The sequence below is a fragment of the Elaeis guineensis genome, chromosome 5 (genome assembly GCF_000442705.2).
Source record: "Elaeis guineensis isolate ETL-2024a chromosome 5, EG11, whole genome shotgun sequence".
NCBI lineage: Eukaryota > Viridiplantae > Streptophyta > Magnoliopsida > Arecales > Arecaceae > Elaeis > Elaeis guineensis.
This window is the reverse complement of record NC_025997.2, coordinates 56,405,445-56,420,978: the sequence shown is the minus strand read 5'-3', so window position 1 is coordinate 56,420,978 and position 15,534 is coordinate 56,405,445. Positions and strand designations below refer to the sequence as shown.

Here is a 15,534-nt window from a genome sequence, read left to right as displayed (position 1 = left end):
CACCGCTGCCGCAGCCCCCCTTCCAGGAATGCCGAGCTCTCCAACTCCTGCCTCTGAGGTCTGAGACCTTCGACCTTGTATTTTTATTTTACCACAATTTTTTTTTTCTTTTTGTCTTCAAGAATCATCCAATCAATAAAGTTGAATTTCTTGGCGTGGATGGCTTCTCCCTCCTTCCTTTCTTCTCTCTGCTTTTCTTTCTGTGATGAGACGCATCTTGACACTTTTGTCTCCCAATGACAGTGCCCTGCCGAAGCACTTCCCCTGCCCCTGGGGATCCCACTGAAGTCGACGATCCAGCGGCTGAAGAAGGAAGTTCTTCACTTGACAAAGAAGTCAAAGAAGATGAAAGGCGAGCTTCGCAGATTGAGAGAGGATCATTCTGAAGCCACCGCGGAGGCCACCCGCTTTCGGAATCTCCACGTGACGGGGATCATGGAGTATAGCCAGAGGAAGACGGACTTCGCGAAGGAGCTTGAGGAATGCAAGAAGAGCGCCAGCGACCGAATTTGAGCTCAAGCTGCCAAGATTAGTGCTCTCCGGGTGAAACTGTCGGCTGCGAAGGAGATGATCGGCCAGCTGGAAGGGAGCTCGTCCCGGCTCTTAACCCGGGCCGACGGCGACCAGGAGTGGTCGAAGAAGGTCTCCAACCTTCAGCAGTAGCTTCAGGACGCCGAGGTGAGCTACGACGTGCATCGGGCCGGTTGGCGTAGGCAGGTGGACGAGTATAAAGGGAGACTCAGGGTGGCGGCCGACGAAGTCGCCTGTCTTCAAAGGCAGCTGGCTGACAGGGCTCAGCTTACTTCTGCTCGGGATTCTGATGAACTCCAGTCCCTAAGAGGAACCGTTGAAGGGATTTCTGTCGCCCTCGGGGAAAGGACGACTGAGCTGCAGCAACTGAAGATCCAACTGGCGTACGAGCAGCGAGCCGTCACGGACGCGGAGGCAGAATCTGAGGTCCTGAGAAAGAGGCGTCGAGAGGCGGAGGCCGAAAGCCAGCGACTTCGTCGGGCGCTCCAGGACGCACTGCTGAAAAAGGGAGAGCTAGAAGAAGTTGAGAATCTGAGGCAGTCCTGGATAGGGGGTGGAGTAAATAATTCTAGGTCAGAAGGAGCAGAGCTTCCCTAGGGCTCTTCTTGGCCTTCCGTCTTCTCATGTATACATTTTTCCTTTTGCTGTTTTGTCTCGCTTTTATCGCTTTGCTTTTCTTCCTTTGGCCTTCTGGGCTTCGTGGTGTATATTTCGCAAATGGAATGAAAAGAGAATTTTGTGTTACCTCGTCTGCATATTGTATTAAATTATCGTCCGCCGGACTTCTCTTGTCGTTCGACTTGTCCGATGTTGGCGTCGTTTGGAGGTGCCCAGTCGTCGATGTGCTGGTCTGCTTTCCTTGGTGGTCTGGACTCCGCACTACCTCGGAGGTGCCGCCATCTTCTTGACCCATGTCGAGAGCCTTCTTAGAGGCCAGGGGTGTTTGGTAGGAACATTCCATCTTTGTTGAGACGGGGTTCCTTACGTCTTTGGCGTAGTTTGTCTTTCATCTGTTTCCGTCGTAGTTCGTCGCTCTTTTTTAATTTCCCTCCTCTTTTCAGAGTGAGGGCCCTCCCCTTGCTTTTTACGGGGTTGCGTAGAAGTATGAAGGTGTCGCTGAGGAGCCTTTCCCCTTCATTCGATCTTGTTGGGCGGCCGGGTTTCATCGCCGTCAGGACGAGGTTCTCCTCCTGTTCCCAACGGGGGCGCGGGGGCACATAAGGGCTATCGCAAGGGTCTCCCCCCCATCCGGTCTAGAAGAACCGGGCCTTCGACTTTGCTCATGTCAGGACGAGGTTCTCCTCCAGTTCCCGACATGGCCGTGGGGGCACATTAGGGCATTGCAAGGCCTCTCCCCCCATCCGGTCTAAAAGAACCGGGCCTTTGACTTTGCTCATGTCAGGACGAGATTCTCCTCCTGTTCCTGACATGGCTGTGGGGGCACATTAGGGCGTTGTAAGGCCTCTCCCCCCATCCGGTCTAAAAGAACCGGGCCTTTGACTTTGCTCATGTCAGGACGAGGTTCTCCTCCTGTTCCTGACATGGCTGTGGGGGCACATTAGGGCGTTGTAAGGCCTCTCTCCCCATCCAGTCTAAAAGAACCGGGCCTTTGACTTTGCTCATGTCAGGACGAGATTCTTCTCCTGTTCCTGACATGGCTGTGGGGACGCATTAGGACGTTGTAAGGCCTCTCCCCCCATCCGGTCTAAAAGAACCGGGCCTTTGACTTTGCTCATGTCAGGACGAGGTTCTCCTCCTGTTCCTGACATGGCTATGGGCGCGCATTAGGGCGTTGTGAGGCCTCTCCCCCAATCCGATCTCAAGATAATCGGACTTTCATTTTAGTTATGTTAGGATGAGGTTCTCCTCCCGTTCCTAGTATAACCTTGTTTTAATTGTTTGAAGGGGTTATCCCCAGTCGTAACAGATCCATTTCAAATGGGAGGAGCATGCGAAGTCGAAAGGAATTTAGATTCAGGGCAAAATCGTAAGCGATACATTTACAGGTTTCCCGAGTTCCATGGTCGTGGAAGGTCTGCTCCTCCTTGAGGCCCTCCGGCGATGGAGTCGATGGTCCCAATTGGAGGCCGATCTCCGGGCTACTCCTCCCTCCTTGGCGGTTCAGGTTGCGGCAGGGCCCTTGGCCGATCTTCTCTACCCTCAGGCCGGCGTCGGATGAATCTGTCGAGTCGACCTCGCCGGATGAGCTCCTCGATCTCATCTCGGAGCTGGATGCATTCCTCCGTGTCGTGGCCGTGGTCGCGGTGATAGAGACAGAACTTGTTGGGGTTGCACTTTCCGGGGTGTGTGCGCATCCTCTCTGGCCTAGGAAGCTGCTCCCTGACCTCCATCAGTATCTGGGCCTTCGAAGCATTGAGGGGGGCGTAGTTGCGGAATCTTCCCGGTGGAGAACCCCGCCGAACCCCGCCGTCCGGACTTCTCTACCTGCGTACCCGGGGCAGAGTATGGGCACGCTTGTGCCCAGGAGGGGATCGAGAATGCGGTCGAGCTTCTCTCGACCTTTTTTCGACTGCGGGCTTACTCGAGTCTCCCACCTGCCGCTCTCTCGCGGTCTCCTCATCCTTCATTTTGAAGGCTTCTTCCGCTCGAGCGTACCCTTCAGCCCGAGCCAATAAATCAGCAAAATCCCTGGGGTACTTTTTCTCCAAGGAGAACAAAAGGTCATTCTTCTGAAGACCGCCCTTCAGAGCGGCCATTGCGACTGATTGGTCCAAATTTCGGACCTCCAGCACTGCGACGTTGAAACGGTTAATGTAGGCCCGAATGGACTCCCCTTCCCTCTGCTTGATATTGATGAGGGACTCCGAACCCTTCCGGGGGTGCCGGCTGCTGACAAAATGGGCCACGAATTGGTGGCTCATCTGATCGAAGGAAAAGATGGTACCCGACTTCAGCGCCGAGTACCAGTTTCTCGCCGCTCCTTTCAAGGTGGATGGGAAGGCTCGGCATAGAATGGCGTCGGGAGCGCCATGAAGCAGCATCATCATCCGGAAGGCTTCCAGATGATCAACCGGGTCCGAAGTCCCGTCGTAGCTTTCGAACTGGGGGAGCTTGAAGTTTGGCAGGATCGGTTCCTGCATGATCATTTGAGAAAAGAGAGGGTCTGTGCAAATATCCTCACCATAAACGGGAGGAGCGTGGCGGAGTTCTTCGATCCGCCGGTTCATCTCTTGGAGTCTTCGGTCCAGGAAATCCTCTCGACTTCGGATCTCGAGGGTCCTCTAGCAGAATAGAGGCAGGGATCTTCCAGGGATGGAATCATGGTCCGATTGAGGGCTCTCCACCCTCGGGTTCGTCTTTCCAGGAAAGACGAGACGGCTGGCCCAAGTGGCCCGCCCCACCGTCGAATTCTGGTGTTCTGGTGACACCCTTTCCAGGCGCACTGATGCCTGCGGCTGCTGCTGCATGGCCTGCACAACTTCAGTGAGGCCTCTGACCTGCTGCGCTAGCAGATCAAACTGCTCCGCGCCGACTGCCGTCGCCGGAGGAGGAGGTTGGGAAACAGGAGGTGAGGCCGGAGCCTGAGATCTGGCCGCGGAGGCCGTGGATCGTCGTGTGGACGCCTTGCGGGGAGGCATCGAGCAAAGACCAAGTGGAGGAAGGAGGAGAGGATGCCGGAAAAGATGCCCGGGGGCGGTCCCGTTGAGCGCTCCTTTAAGAACAAGGGTACCGCGAAGGTTCACCCCTCCTAGCGCCAATCCTGTTGGTGCAAAAATCCGCCTGCGCCGGAGAAGCTGGAGTCGAGGGAGTCGCGATCGCCGCCGGGACCTGCAAAAGAAGTCTCAACCGGAGGTGGGGTTGCTCCGGCAAGACCCTCCGACGCTCAAGTCAGTTCTCTGTCTCAACAAGAATGGAGTGCTCGAACGAAAATTTTAGCAGAATTTCTAGATAAAGATGAGAGCTTAGACCATAACGTATCTGGGACTCCCCCTTTTATAGGCGGAGGGAGCAACAGACTGATAGCGATGTTTGTAACCGTCTGGTCGTGGGCTGTCCAGAGTCAGGCGGAGTTTGTTGCGGAGAGTAGTAGAGTAGACCCGTGGCTATCACCGAAGCACGCCACGTGGAGTCTGCCACAGGGAGTGAAGCGACGTCCGTTGTCGCGACTTGCCAGAGGATGGAAGAATCGCGTGGTATCCGTCGCAGGAAGTGGAGCAGGATCGTGGGCATCATAGCGGTCTGCCAGGGAGTAATGGAGCCGCACGGAATCCGTCGCAGGAAGTGGAGCAGGATCGTGGCCGTTGCTGCGTCACGCCAGGGAGTAATGGAGCCGCGCGAAATCCGTCGCAGGAAGTGAAGCAGGATCGTGGCCGTTGCAGCGTCACGCCAGGGAGTGCAGACCTGTCGGCTGAAGTTCGACTGGAGTGTCTGGCGGCGAGGGGTGGTTAGCTATCCATTTGAGAGGAGCCCGAAATCCGGCTCCCATAAGAGTCCGGACGAAGTCTTCCTTTAGCCAGAGTCGGGGATGAGACCCGGCTCCCGTAGGGGTCCGGGCGGAGTCTTCCTGCAATTAAAGTCAGGGGCGAAGTCCGGCTCCCGTAGGAGTCCGGACGAAGCTTACCAGCGGTTGAAGTTGGTGACTGAGCCCGGCTCCAATAGGAGTCCGGACGGAGTCTGCTTGCAGTTGAAGCTGGCGACGAAGCCCGGCTCCCGTAGGAGTCCGGGCGGAGACTTCCTTGCAGTTGAAGTTGACGACGGAGCCCGGCTCCCGTAGGAGTCCGGGCGGAGTCTTCCTTGCAGTTGGAGTTGGTGACAGAGGCCGACTCCCGTAGGAGTCCGGGCGGAGTCTGCTTGCAGTTGAAGCTGGCGACGGAGCCTGGCTCCCGTAGGAGTCCGGACGGAGTCTTCCTTGCAGTTGAAGTTGGTGACGGAGCCCGGCTCTCGTAGGAGTCCGGGCGGAGTCTTCCCTGCAGTTGGAGTTGGTGACGGAGCCCGGCTCCCGTAGGAGTCCGGGTGGAGTCTTCCTTGCAGTTGAAGTTGGTGACGGGGCCCGGCTCCCGTAGGAGTCCGGGCGGAGTCTTCTTTGCAGTTGAAGTTGGTGACGGAGCCCGGCTCCCGTAGGAGTCCGGACGGAGTCTTCCCTGCAGTTGAAGTTGGTGACGGAGCCCGGCTCCCGTGGGAGTCCGGGCGGAGTCTTCCCTGCAGTTGGAGTTGGTGACGGAGCCCAGCTCCCGTAGGAGTCCGGGCGGAGTCTTCCTTGCAGTTGAAACTGGCGACGGAGCCCGGCTCCCGTAGGAGTCCGGACGGAGACTTCCTTGCAGTTGAAGTTGGCGACGGAGCCCGGCTCCCGTAGGAGTCCGGGCGGAGTCTGCTTGCAGTTGAAGCTGGCGACGGAGCCCGACTCCCGTAGGAATCCGGACGGAGTCTTCCTTGCAGTTGGAGTTGATGACGGAGCCTGGCTCCTATAGGAGTCCGGGCGGAGTCTGCTTGCAGTTGAAGCTGGCGACGGAGCCCGGCTCCCGTAGGAGTCCGGGCGGAGTCTTCCTTGCAGTTGAAGTTGGTGACGGAGCCCGACTCCCGTAGGAGTCCGGGCGGAGTCTTCCCTGTAGTTGAAGTTGGTGCGGGGTCCGGCTCCTGTAGGAGTCCGGGCGGAGTCTTCCTTGCAGTTGAAGTGGGTGACGGAGCCCGGCTCCCGTAGGAGTCCGGGCGGAGTCTTCCTTGCAGTTGAAGTTGTTGATGGAGCCCGACTCTCGTAGGAGTCCGGGCGGAGTCTTCTCTGCAGTTTGAGTTGGTGACGGAGCCCGGCTCCCGTAGGAGTCCGGACGGAGTCTTCCTTGCAGTTGAAGCTGGCGACGGAGCCCGGCTCCCGTAGGAGTCCGGGCGAAGTCTTCCTTGCAGTTGAAGTTGGTGACGGAGCCCAGCTCCCATAGGAGTCCGGGCGGAGTCTTCCCTGCAGTTGGAGTTGGTGACGGAGCCCGGCTCTCGTAGGAGTTCGGGCGGAGTCTTCCTTGCAGTTGGAGTTGGTGACGGAGCCCGGCTCCCGTAGGAGTCCGGGCGGAGTCTGCTTGCAGTTGAAGCTGGCGACAGAGCCCGGCTCCCGTAGGAGTCCGGGGGAGTCTTCCTTGCAGTTGAAGTTGGTGACGGAGCCCGGCTCCCGTAGGAGTCCGGACGGAGTCTTCCTTGCAGTTGGAGTTGATGACGGAGCTCGGCTCCCGTAGGAGTCCGGGCGGAGTCTGCTTGAAGTTGAAGCTGGCGACGGAGCCCGGCTCCCGTAGGAGTCCGGGCGGAGTCTTCCTTGCAGTTGAAGTTGGTGACGGATACCGGATCCCGTAGGAGTCCGGGCGGAGTCTTCCCTGCAGTTGGAGTTGGTAACGGAGCCCGGCTCCCGTAGGAGTCCGGGCGGAGTCTTCCTTGCAGTTGGAGTTGGTGACGGAGCTTGGCTCCCGTAGGAGTCCGGGCGGAGTCTTCCTTGTAGTTGAAGCTGGCGACGGAGCCCGGCTCCCGTAGGAGTCCGAGCGGAGTCTTCCTTGAAGTTGAAGTTGGCGACGGAGCCCGGCTCCCGTAGGAGTCCGGACGGAGTCTTTCTTGCAGTTGAAGTTGGAGACGACTCGTGAGGGTCAATCCCGTTGAGAACTTCGACTGAGGGTATTTTATACCCAACAATATGAATTGACAATCTGACTATATAAAAGATCCCGCCAATGAAGGTTAATACATTGACAATTGATTTGTCCTGAAGATTTATATCACTAATGAGACCAATGACATGTCGCTAGCGAGATCAATGATTTTGAAGGACTTTGCTGTCAAATGATTCGCAGCTCACCGCAAGATGATACACGGTGTCATGATCCTGCCCTAGAAAAAATATGGTCATAGCTAATGGTTGATGAAAAGAACTTGAGAATGAAAAAAATTGAAATCTCGAAAGAAACTCGAATTTTTGAAAAAGAAATGAAATTGGCATGAACTATATTGCATAATTGAAATTGATTTCAAATTGATGAAATCTATATGCTTATTTTCTATAAATGATTATTTACTTTAATGCTTGATGAAATCTATTTAAAGTGATTATTGCTTACTGAGCTGTCTAGCTCATTACCTCCTATTTTATTATTTTACAGATGTTGAGAAATTAAGATGATACAAGATATGAATGGAAGAGTGATTAGAAGCAGAACCTCCGTACTTTTATTTTAGATTGAAAGTCTTATTGAATTTGATATAAGACCTATTGAATATTGTTGAATTTATTGAGATATTAAAGTTGAAATTTAGATTGTTATATTTTCGATTTAAATTATTGACTAATTATTCCGTTGTTGTTTTATGATAGCCTGATAAGATGCCTTATATGCTTGTGGAGAGAGTTTCCTATGAGTATGCGGTGGTTGCTATGACCTTCGGCTCATAATTTCGGATCGAGAGGCGTGACAGAAACATCGACAACTAAAATAGGAATATAAAGTATTGTTGAGAAAACATAAGAATTTAATGGATAAATTTGGATAGTTACAACAAGAAGTGGACAAATATAAGATGTTCCACTTAGATGCTAAAGCATCTTTAATGGAAAATTCTCTGTAGAAGAAAAAAAAGTTAAATCACATGAAGGTATCATCTATTCTTTTATAACATAGATGTTTATTAAGATTATTGATCTTTAGTTGCATTGAAGTTTATATGCTTAATGATTTAGTTCCATATTAAGTTTTGGATCACATTATATAGAAATTTTTATAGCTGATTGAATATCTTGAATTCAAGGCCAGTAGAATAAGTCTATTTAGACCTTGAAGAATATGTTAAAGGCAGTGACTTTGACCTAAGGGCTGGGGCATGAACAATCTATTTATGATAGTAAATTTCAGATCTCATGACAAAAAGTTAGCATGAACATTTATCTCTATTCAAACAGCATCTTACAAGGTAATCTATGACAAAGTTAGATCTCTTGTCTATTGGGATAATAATCAAAAGCAAAAGTATTTGGCAATTGAAATTGTGCATTGATAGTGGAAAGGATTCATCAAATCCAGCTATTGTGGGGTGATCATTCTTAGGAGTTACAGGATTAAAGGAGGCACAGTATATCCTAATTATTATAGTTTTTAGGTATGTAAATTTCGAGAACGAAATTTAATTAAAGAGGGGAGGATGTGATACCTGGCCCAAGATTGCAGCCCAGGTCCAGCTAGCATCAAGGCCCACTTATAGGCAATGCCTTTATTGATTTGAAAAGCAAAAGAGGGCCATGTGCCCTTTCTCTTTGAGAGATAGGGGGCTGCACCCTGTGGAAACAGAGCACCCCTATTTCTTTTCTTTTTCCCTTCATGCATCCTATCCGCCTTCCATCACCCTCCATCGCTCACTCTTGCTCTCTCTCTTTCTCATCTTCCTGATATGCTGCATTCTCATCCTGTCAGTAAGCTTTCCTTTTGTCTTCTCCTTCATTTTTTGCCCTTGTAGGACCTTAAGAAGGATAGTACAGGATATCACTGTTTCACCACCCAAGGTCCCTTCTAGGGTCCATTTTTTCTCTTTTTAGTGGTTGGAGGTTGTACGATAGGTGATGGCCAAGGGCCCGACCATCCCCATGGATGGTTAAGCCCTTGGTTTCTTAGATAAGGGAAGAAAGGTGCTCTCTATTAAAATAAAGCAACATCTCTGTTTCATTGTTTCCATGCCGCCCTCCATCTCAATGATCGCTCTCTCGCTCACATGCACCCTCTCTTGCTCATGCACTCTCCTACTCTCTCCTGCCCATTAGACGTCCCATACCAAAAAAGCTTTGTTGCTCCTTTCTCCCTCACATATATTCCCTCTCTCTTGTGCTCGAGTCCCTTCTGCCCTCTCCTTTCTTGTCTCCCTTCTTCCCCATTGTTCCTCACTCTCTCCATCTCTCCTCCTTTGAGTGTGTGTATGTGTATGTGAGTATAGGCAAGAGTACCTCTCCTCTATTTCCAATCCAAGCCCTCTCCATTATCCTCCCTTCTCTTTCTCACCCCACAGTCACTCTTTCCCCCCTTATTCCCTTCCAACCCCCCCCCCCCCCTCTCTCACTCACTCATCATTCCCCTCTTTTCCTCCATGTGCATATGTGTGTTTGAGGTAGTGGATGAGGAAACCACACCCTTTTGTCATCTCTCTCTCACACCCTGATAGTCCCTCTCTCCCCTCTAATGAATTATATGAATTCCTGATTATATTGAATTCATTGATAGATGGAATGCCTTGCATGCTTATAGGGCAAACCCTTGTGAGCATGCGGCGGCTGCCACACCCTTGAATTGTGATTCTGGGGTTGTTGGAAGACAAGGCATACATGGATATAAGAAAAAAGATGAGATCTAGAAACCATGTTGTGGACCTGCCATAGAAAACAGTGCAGATGATGCTTCTTTTGGCAATTATAAAAATTAGAAAGATAGGGAAAAAATCTTTTTTGGGTTGGGAGGTCGAGGCATTTGGATAAAGATATGTACAGTTGATTGGATAATGTGACATTGCTGGTTGATATGCAATCTAGTTCAGGTAACTTTGGTTGATTTTTGTAGAATTCCCCAATAAAAGACCGTAGATCTGGCAGCAATAAAATCATAGACAGCAATGAAAGAAAGTAATTAAAGAAGAAGAAATAAATGAAAGGGAGAGGAGAAGAAAGTGTTTGGACAGGAAAAAGGAAAGGGGTCAGACATGTCCAGGATCTTTATTCAGAAAAAAAAAAAACCTCCCATCAAATTATAGGATTGTTCATTTATAAAGGCTATTATCTTTCTAGATCAAAGCAGGTAGAGCCTAGAAAATAATTATGGTTCGTTTTCTGGATGGTAGTGGTGAACCTGCCACCACCATTGCATTGCAAGGATGAAATGATACAACAGGAAAGTCCTAGAAGAGACCCTAAAAAACAGAAGAAAATGGAGGAAAAGGAAAGGAGAGATGAGGAAAAAAGAAAGAGGAAGAAGGAAAAGAGAGAGAAAATCCAGCAGCTAAAAAGAGCATCAGCAAATCACAAGCAGGACAAAAAATAAAAGTAAAAAACTGCTTCTTAGTTAGAAGACTGTCAAATGGTGTATCTAAACTTTCTATTAATCTAAATCTGTGCTATATCTAAACTTCCCAAATAGCCACCAAATAGAATGAAAGACAAGATAAAGGACTTGGAGATGTATTAGATGCTTCAATATTCGCCTGTTATACTTCCAGCAATGGGATGAGGTCCCATTATATTTTAATGTCTTGCTGACATATGATATGCCCTTCATCGGTATGAACAGTGATCTGTGGACTACTGGAGCTGATTCTTCCAACCATTGATTCCCCTTTTGGACCTTAGCAGCTGACCTTCAATGATCACAACATCAAATTTAGTTGTGGACCATTTTCTTTTTATTTCCACAGTAACCAAGAAAAGACTGATGCTGGGAAATCGTGAACAATAACTAATAAAGTAAAACTTACTCAGTTTCCATGTCCATAAATTCTAGAGCATGCATGCTTCAAAACTAATGCCCAGAATTGAAACTTTTCATCCAAACACTCCTTAAAACTGGGAGTAGGTCACACCGTCACAGCTTTTCTGACATACAAAAGAGAAAAGAGAATCAAGATGGCAGACCCTGGTCCACCATGAGCAGGTTAGGCTTCTGGTCTCCATGAAGTCCACAGGGGGGGCAACCTGCCATTTATCTTCCTTCAATACATGCTCATGCACCCACCACTGCCCCCTCCCTCCACTGCCACTTCTACTGCCCCTGTCTATGCTGCCATCAAACACTTTGAGCAAGAATCCTAAACCAAGCAGGTATCTGGCAGGATTTTTTGGGAGACAAAAGACAATATGGGGAAGAGGTGGGGAGAGATAGGTTGGAAGTGGGTGGATGTAGGGGGAGGGAGTGGTCCACCGAGAGAGATAGAGGAGGGGCTCAGAAGGTGGATCCAATGGGGCGAGAGGGGCACGATGGAGGAAAGGAAAGAAAAGATGCACAGAGAATGAAGAATGGCCAATGCATTTGTGGGGCACAGAGAATGAAGAACGGTTAGTTCCGTAGATGATTTCCGGTATTATCATTGTTTTGTTCTTTTTTTTAGGTCTAGGTAGGTTAACTGTAAATTTCTGGAGATGCATTCTTTTCTCATTCCATTGTGCAAAAAATATATATACAAAGTTAATTGCATAATCCCATAACTGAAGGGACAAAAGAGGTCAGAATTGTGACAAATTACAACCAATTACACCATGATGATTGATTTGACTATCAAATTTGAATTCAAACATATGAATTTAAACTTAAATTTTAATTCAAACATTTGAACTCAAATTCAAAATAAATAAACCTTCCCAATACTTCTCCCCAAGTTGGAGCATGGGATTGATCATGAGTCATGACCAACGGCAGTGGCAAATTGGTAATCACATTAGCTCTCTATTGACTGGTTTGAACATAACAAGTGGAAATCAAACTTGAGTGCTATTCTCATGCACAAGATGGTAACCAAGTTCAATATGTTTAGTGCACTTGTGAATACCAGATTTGCAGCAACATATGAAGCGCAGCCTGATTGTCATAAACTCATAATAAAGTTGTGCAGGCGGTAAACATGTTATGCCCAAAGCATTAAGAAGATATTTAAGTCATCTCTCAAGCTATCCTGGCCATTAATCGATACTCAGCCTCGTAGAGGACCTTGATAGTGTTCCTTGTTTCTTTGTCTTCCAAGATATTACACTCTGACCAAGTAGGGCAATAAACCTAGAAGTAGAGCACCAGGTCAGAGGACCACTCACCTGATCAAAATCAATATAGCATTTCAAGTGACATGAACTAGAAGATAAGTATGCCTCAGCAAGGTGTAATCTAGATATAATGAACGGTAAGGTAGCATTCATGTGAGGTTGGCTAGGTTGATGCATAAAGTTACTCAAGAATATTTTCCAGATATACAATGTCTCGCATGATGATTATTAAGTTGATGAAATGGCTGATAAGGTGATGACAACAACTAGGATCATCAAGCCAAGCACCATTGTTATCAAATTTAAGATGTTCCCCCATAGGAAAATCATAATCATGAGAGCCCAAATAGCCAAAAATAGTGAGAATTTCAAGTAAATATTTCTTTGATTCAAGAAAAGCCAATATTTGAGCAGGCCTCCTCAATGCCTAAAAAATACTTTAGTGGGCCAAGACCTTAAATGTGGAAGCATTTTTCTAAGAAAATCTTCAACTAAATTATGACACTAGCATCATTACCAGCAAGGTATGCTGAACCGGTACCACCGATAGTACGGTTCGGTATAGTTTCATACCGTACCAAACCGACGAAGGCAAGCAAACCTGAATCGAAAGAAGAGAAAGAGAGAAAGAGAGAAAAGGAGGAAGAAAGAAAAAGAGGGAGGGGAAGGAGCCGGCGGGGCCGTCGGACGGCCTCTGGCTAGCCGCCATGGCCGTCGGAGGGCGCAATCCACGCGCGCGGCGCCGCGGTCGTGAAACAGGGGCGTCGCCCCTGTTTCGCGAGTTTTTTTAAAAAATATAGTTTTAAGTGAAGCCGACAAATAATTTGTCGACTTCATGATTTTTATCTTTTTTTAAAAAAATTTTTGAAGTCGACAACTGGGTTGTCGACTTCATTAGTTTAAAACCAAAAAAAAAAAATCGAAACAGACGACGGTCTATTTTGAAAAAGGAGGCAGAGCCATGGAGGGGCTCCACCCGCTCGACCGCCCTCAGGCCGTCGGTGTCGGCTCGCCAGCCATCAAGGGCCTCGCGATGGAGGCGTCGTCTGTCTAGTAGGTCCCTCCCCCCAAGCACTCTCTCTCTCTCTTTCTCACTCTCTTGAAAGCCCTATTGGGCGATACGGAGCTCAGAAGCCCTCTGATGGCTGCAGCTGGCCACCATCGGCCTCCGATAACTCCCACCTCCCTCCCCTCTCTCTCTCTCTTTCTTACTTTTTCTCTTTTTTCCTTCTATATCGCCGGTGTACTGAATTTACCGACCGAATCGTGCCGGTTCCCTATCGGTCCAATATAATATGGGGTGTACCGGCCGGTTCGGCACGGTATGAAAAACCCTGATTACCAGCAATGATGATGTAGAGTAATCAACCTTAAATTGACGATATCCAACATCATGAAGAGCATAAGAAAATTTCGCAAACCATTGTGCTTGAACCCATAAAGTGACTTATTGAGATGACATGCATGTGTCCTTTCAAGAAAATCTTGTGGAATGCATACTTATTTATGGAGATTGCCGAGCATAAAAGCATTGTTCAAATCTAATCAATGTAAAGCCAATTTTAAGTGGCTGCCACATCTAGCAAGCATCACAAAGTGGTTAATTTAGCCATTGGCACAAAACTATAATTATAATCTAGGCCTTCTTGTTCAATGTATCCCTTGGCTACAAGTCATGCCTTATATCATTCAGTCGAACCATCTACTGCCTCTTTATCTCGAACAAGCATGTACATACAATTGCCTTCTTGCCAAGGGGAAGAGAAGTATTGGCTCAATATCCTCCAAGGCTTTAATTTTGGCTACCATAGTATCTCTCCAATGTGCACTCTTCATAGCCATGTTGAAGGAACTAGGTTTTGTTGCAGTAGAATGGACTACAAGAAAAGACTAATGAGCACAAGAAAATTTGGAGTAGCTAAGCTAACGAGACAAGGGTATGAGCAAGGTACTCCATCTCGGCACCGGGTGCCGTATCGGTGCTACCCTGTCACTATGTCAGTATGCATAGTACATGGGCCGATTCAGTGTACCGAGTATCAGTAACCCCCCCATACCATATTTTGAAAGTGAGCTCCCACACAATCCTTTATTTCCTACAAACTCTTTTAAGATAAAGTATTGGAAGTTCAGTGGTATTGATAACTTAGTTTATTTGAATACAAAATTGATAAGATATAATTGCTTAGAAAAGAAGGGAGATAACTGAAACAAACATCTAATAAATTCTAAGGGGCATTTCATTAAACAATGGAAGGGCATCTAGTAGAAACAATCAAGATGTGAAAAGGGAGAGGTGGAGTAGGCAACTCAGGAGGGTGAGAGGTTGAGGAAGGTAGAGACAGGATTGAAAGAGAGGGAGGTGAGTGGTGTACGAAGTGGACAGGATTCTTTTCTTGGGACAAAGAGGGTCCAGCCTCGGCCGGCACTAGTGGGACGTCGACGGGTGCTAGGTGGCGGGAAAGCCTCATGGACAGCGCAGCTAGTGGCATTCACCATGGGGACGGAGGACAGCATGGGTTTTGCTTAGAGAGAGAGAGAGAGAGAGAGAGAGAGAGAGAGAGCTTACTTGCTAAAGGAGGTCGGACTCCGGAGTAGCCGGATGGATGTCAAAGGAGGTGGCTGGAGACAGTATCGGACGTTAGAGGTGGCAACAAGAGGTGTTGATAGCCACTAAGTACCCCAAGATGGGGGCTGAGAAGAGGAGCCCAATAACCATAAAAATAATGTCCCCATTGAAGATTTTATTTTTATCATATGGGATAAGTATTCCAATAGGATAGCTATCCTGAGGATAAAGCATCCAAACACTCAATCCTAGTCCCTACTGAATTTTTATCCTTGTGATTGTCAAATCCTATAGGATTGGGCTAAATGTTATCATATCCAAATAGGGCCTTAATGGAAATACCAAGAGAAAACAAGTTGGTTAGTCTTGACTGCGTAACTCGGAGACAGAAGCCGGATTTTGTGTTATCAATTAATAATCTCAACTAGGTGTTGACAGGGGGTAGGCCAACATATCCTAATAGTGTTGACCTTATAGATCAATAGAAGGAAGTAAATAAAAATTGAAAGCACATTAATAAAAAAAGGCAAGAGTCATTATCCTGGCTAGCATGTCAGATACTTTCATATTATAGAATGAGTTGACACAAATTGCTTCCGAACAAGGTCCACTATATCGGTACCGATACGCATGTCGGCATCGGACCGGTATGATATGGTACTAGTACCGTATTATACCAATACACAATACACTCCGACATATCGTATCGACTGGGTACCGATATAAATTT

The 15,534-nt window shown here is 48.3% G+C and overlaps 1 pseudogene; it reads right to left on the bottom strand.

Moving 5' to 3' along the window:
* Nucleotides 1-14,962, bottom strand: part of LOC105034623 (glycolate oxidase 1-like) — a 35,919-nt pseudogene extending 20,957 nt beyond the window's left edge.
* Nucleotides 14,963-15,534: the final 572 nt, after the last annotated feature.